Consider the following 5,000-nt stretch of genomic DNA (forward strand, 5'->3'; position numbering starts at 1 on the left):
GGTCCGGAAGCTGGGCCCGGTGCTGGAGCTCCGCCCCAGGGTGCGGCTCCGTCCCAATTAACCCTCCTTGGTTCCCGCCGAGGGTCCGGGCGCTGGGGACAGGGGGTCCACCGGGAGCCCGGGGAGGCTGTCCCTGGCCTGGCTGGAGGTCCGGAAGCTGGTCCCGGTGCTGGAGCTCCGCCCCAGGGTGCGGCTCCGTCCCAATTAACCCTCCTTGGTTCCCGCCGAGGGTCCGGGCGCTGGGGACAGGGGGTCCACCGGGGTCCCGGGGAGGCTGTCCCTGGCCTGGCTGGAGGTCCGGAAGCTGGTCCCGGTGCTGGAGCTCCGTCCCAGGGTGCGGCTCCGTTCCCGGGGTGCGGGAGCCCCCTGTCCCGCAAGCCAGCCTCTCCCCGGGCCTGGCTGGAGGTCCGGGAGCTGGGCCCGGTGCTGGAGCTCCGTCCCAGGGTGCGGCTCCGTTCCCGGGGTGCGGGAGCCCCCTTTTCCCGCAAGCCAGCCTCTCCCCGGGCCTGGCTGGAGGTCCGTGAGCTGGGCCCGGTGCTGGAGCTCCGTCCCAGGGTGCGGCTCCGTTCCCGGGGTGCGGGAGCCCCCTGTCCCGCAAGCCAGCCTCTCCCCGGGCCTGGCTGGAGGTCCGGGAGCTGGGCCCGGTGCTGGAGCTCCGTCCCAGGGTGCGGCTCCGTTCCCGGGGTGCGGGAGCCCCCTTTCCCGCAAGCCAGCCTCTCCCCGGGCCTGGCTGGAGGTCCGTGAGCTGGGCCCGGTGCTGGAGCTCCGTCCCAGGGTGCGGCTCCGTTCCCGGGGTGCGGGAGCCCCCTTTCCCGCAAGCCAGCCTCTCCCCGGGCCTGGCTGGAGGTCCGGGAGCTGGGCCCGGTGCTGGAGCTCCGTTCCCGGGGTGCGGGAGCCCCCCTGTCCCGCAGGCCAGCCGAGGGTCCGGGAGCTGGGGACAGGGTTCCACCAGGGCCCGGGGAGGCTCTCCCCGGCCTGGCTGGGGGTCCAGGAAGCTGGGCCCGGTGCTGGAGCTCCGTTCCCGGGGTGCGGGAGCCCCCTGTCCCGCAAGCCAGCCGAGGGTCCGGGCGCTGGGACCGGGTGTCCACCGGGGCCCGGGGAGGCTCTCCCCGGCCTGGCTGGGGGTCCAGGAAGCTGGGCCCGGTGCTGGAGCTCCGTCCCGGGGTGCGGGAGCCCCCTGTCCCGCAAGCCAGCCGAGGGTCCGGGCGCTGGGGACGGGTGTGCACCGGGGCCCGGGGAGGCTCTCCCCGGCCCGGCTGGGGGTCCGGAAGCTGGTCCCGGGCCCGGTGCTGGAGCTCCGTCCCAGGGTGCGGGAGCCCCCTGTCCCGCAAGCCAGCCGAGGGTCCGGGCGCTGGGGACGGGTGTGCACCGGGGCCCGGGGAGGCTCTCCCCGGCCCGGCTGGGGGTCCGGAAGCTGGTCCCGGGCCCGGTGCTGGAGCTCCGTCCCAGGGTGCGGGAGCCCCCTGTCCCGCAAGCCAGCCGAGGGTCCGGGCGCTGGGGACGGGTGTGCACCGGGGCCCGGGGAGGCTCTCCCCGGCCCGGCTGGGGGTCCGGAAGCTGGTCCCGGGCCCGGTGCTGGAGCTCCGTCCCAGGGTGCGGGAGCCCCCTGTCCCGCAAGCCAGCCGAGGGTCCGGGCGCTGGGGACGGGTGTGCACCGGGGCCCGGGGAGGCTCTCCCCGGCCCGGCTGGGGGTCCGGAAGCTGGTCCCGGGCCCGGTGCTGGAGCTCCGTCCCAGGGTGCGGGAGCCCCCTGTCCCGCAATCCAGCCGAGGGTCCGGGAGCTGGGGACAGGGTGTCCACCGGGGCCCAGGGAGGCTCTCCCCGGCCTGGCTGGGGGTCCAGGAAGCTGGGCCCGGTGCTGGATCTCCGTCCCGGGGTGCGGGAGCCCCCTGTCCCGCAAGCCAGCCGAGTGTCCGGGAGCTGGGGACAGGGTGTCCACCGGGGCCCGGGGAGGCTCTCCCCGGGCCTTGCTAGGGTCCGTGTGCCCGAAGGAGGCTCCCCGGCCTGGCTGGGTTGAGAAGCAGCGACCGGCCCCGGGGCCTGGGTTTCGGTCAGGGCCTGGGGCGTGGGAGTCCCCGTCCTGCGGCCTGACAAGTGTCCGTCTGCCCGGGACAAGGGTCCCTGGTGCAGAGCCCTGGAGCCCTGCGTGGGTGGGCAGGCAGGGAGCCCTACCACTATGGCTGCTTTCAGTTGCCGGCCATCTGGTGGCGCCTTTCCCCTCGGCCATCTGGTCGCGCGCAATGCTTTCCAATGGGGCGACCAGATGGCCGGGCCGGCCTGGAAGTCCCGATGAGGGTCCATTTGCCTCCCGGATCCCAGCCAGGGCTCCAGGAGGCCGGGCGCGTTCGCCCCTAGGGTCCCCTCCGTCACTCGCAGCGCGCGAGTTACAAGAAAGGGGGGTATCCTTCCTCCGGATTAGTAGGGGCAGGGTATGCCGGAACACCCATGCCGGGGCTGTGCGGTTCATTGCCGGGGACCAGACGGGCTACGCCCGGGCAACATCCTTCCCAGGCCTCCGGGGCTTCCCTCCTCCGGGCCGCGGCATGGCAAAGTGCCCAGAAACGGGCTCCACGGGTCCCGGGCAGTCCTCTCCCCCCCCTCCCCCGGGCGCCCAGGCCCCGAGAGCTCCGGTGGTCCTCCCCGTGCCTGAGGCCCAGCCGGGAAGCAGAGTCCCACCCCGAGCCCCTGGTGGGTGGGTGGGTGGCTGGGCAGGCGGGAGTCCTTTCAGTTGCCGGCCATCTGGTGGCGCCTTTCCCCTCGGCCATCTGGTCGCGCGCAATGCTTTCCAATGGGACGACCAGATGGCAGGGCCAGGCCTGGAAGTCCCGATGAGGGTCCATTCGCCTCTCGGATCCCAGCCAGGGCTCCAGGAGGCCGGGCGCGTTCGCCCCTAGGGTCCCCTCCGTCACTCGGAGCGCGCGGGTTTCAAGAATGGGGGGTAGCCTTCCTCCGGATTACTAGGGACAGGGTACTCTGGGACCCCTCTCGGTCCTCAGCCGGCAACTGGGTCCTGCCGTGTGGCAGGGTGCCCGGAGGGTCTTCCCCTGCGAGCCCGGGAGCCCCGGCTGGTTCCAGGGGCCCGGCCGGGCCCCGGGTCGGGGCCTCCGTCCCCGGGCCCTGTCCCCCGGCCTGCGGCACTGCCAAAGGCCCGGGACGGGGTTCCGTCGTGGCCGGGGAGCCTGCCCTCGCTCGCCTGGGTTCAGGAGCTCCGGCCGGGCCCCTGGGGTCCCCGGGGAGGGCGGCCTCCCCGCCCCGGGCTCCGTCCTGGGTCCTTCCGCGTGGCAGGGTGCCCGGGGCGCGGTCCGGAGGGCCCGGGGAGGCTTCCCTTGCGCCTGCGGTCCCCGGAGCCCCGGCTGGTTCCAGGGGCCCGGGCGGGCCCCGGGTCGGGGTCTCCGTCCCCGGGCCCTGTCCCCCGGCCTGCGGCACTGCCAAAGGCCCGGGACGGGGTTCCGTCGTGGCCGGGGAGCCTGCCCTCGCTCGCCTGGGTTCAGGAGCTCCGGCCGGGCCCCTGGGGTCCCCGGGGAGGGCGGCCTCCCCGCCCCGGGCTCCGTCCTGGGTCCTTCCGCGTGGCAGGGTGCCCGGGGCGCGGTCCGGAGGGCCCGGGGAGGCTTCCCTTGCGCCTGCGGTCCCCGGAGCCCCGGCTGGTTCCAGGGGCCCGGGCGGGCCCCGGGTCGGGGTCTCCGTCCCCGGGCCCTGTCCCCCGGCCTGCGGCACTGCCAAAGGCCCGGGACGGGGTTCCGTCGTGGCCGGGGAGCCTCCCCTCGCTCGCCTGGGTTCAGGTGCTCCGGCCGGGCCCCTGGGGGCCCCGGGGAGGGCGGCCTCCCCGCCCCGGGCTCCGTCCTGGGTCCTTCCGCGTGGCAGGGTGCCCGGGGCGCGGTCCGGAGGGCCCGGGGAGGCTTCCCCATCGCCTGCGGTCCCGGGAGCCCCGGCTGGTTCCAGGGGCCCGGCCGGGCCCCGGGTCGGGGTCTCCGTCCCCGGGCCCTGTCCCCCGGCCTGCGGCACTGCCAAAGGCCCGGGACGGGGTTCCGTCGTGGCCGGGGAGCCTGCCCTCGCTCGCCTGGGTTCAGGAGCTCCTGCCGGGCCCCTGGGGTCCCCGGGGAGGGCGGCCTCCCCGCCCCGGGCTCCGTCCTGGGTCCTTCCGCGTGGCAGGGTGCCCGGGGCGCGGTCCGGAGGGCCCGGGGAGGCTTCCCTTGCGCCTGCGGTCCCCGGAGCCCCGGCTGGTTCCAGGGGCCCGGGCGGGCCCCGGGTCGGGGTCTCCGTCCCCGGGCCCTGTCCCCCGGCCTGCGGCACTGCCAAAGGCCCGGGACGGGGTTCCGTCGTGGCCGGGGAGCCTCCCCTCGCTCGCCTGGGTTCAGGAGCTCCGGCCGGGCCCCTGGGGTCCCCGGGGAGGGCGGCCTCCCCGCCCCGGGCTCCGTCCTGGGTCCTTCCGCGTGGCAGGGTGCCCGGGGCGCGGTCCGGAGGGCCCGGGGAGGCTTCCCTTGCGCCTGCGGTCCCCGGAGCCCCGGCTGGTTCCAGGGGCCCGGGCGGGCCCCGGGTCGGGGTCTCCGTCCCCGGGCCCTGTCCCCCGGCCTGCGGCACTGCCAAAGGCCCGGGACGGGGTTCCGTCGTGGCCGGGGAGCCTCCCCTCGCTCGCCTGGGTTCAGGTGCTCCGGCCGGGCCCCTGGGGGCCCCGGGGAGGGTGGCCTCCCCGCCCCGGGCTCCGTCCTGGGTCCTTCCGCGTGGCAGGGTGCCCGGGGCGCGGTCCGGAGGGCCCGGGGAGGCTTCCCCATCGCCTGCGGTCCCGGGAGCCCCGGCTGGTTCCAGGGGCCCGGGCGGGCCCCGGGTCGGGGTCTCCGTCCCCGGGCCCTGTCCCCCGGCCTGCGGCACTGCCAAAGGCCCGGGACGGGGTTCCGTCGTGGCCGGGGAGCCTCCCCTCGCTCGCCTGGGTTCAGGTGCTCCGGCCGGGCCCCTGGGGGCCCCGGGGAGGGCGGCCTCCCCGCCCCGGGCTCCGTCCTGGGTCCT

Source organism: Triturus cristatus, chromosome 11 (assembly GCF_964204655.1).
Source record: "Triturus cristatus chromosome 11, aTriCri1.1, whole genome shotgun sequence".
Taxonomy (NCBI): domain Eukaryota; kingdom Metazoa; phylum Chordata; class Amphibia; order Caudata; family Salamandridae; genus Triturus; species Triturus cristatus.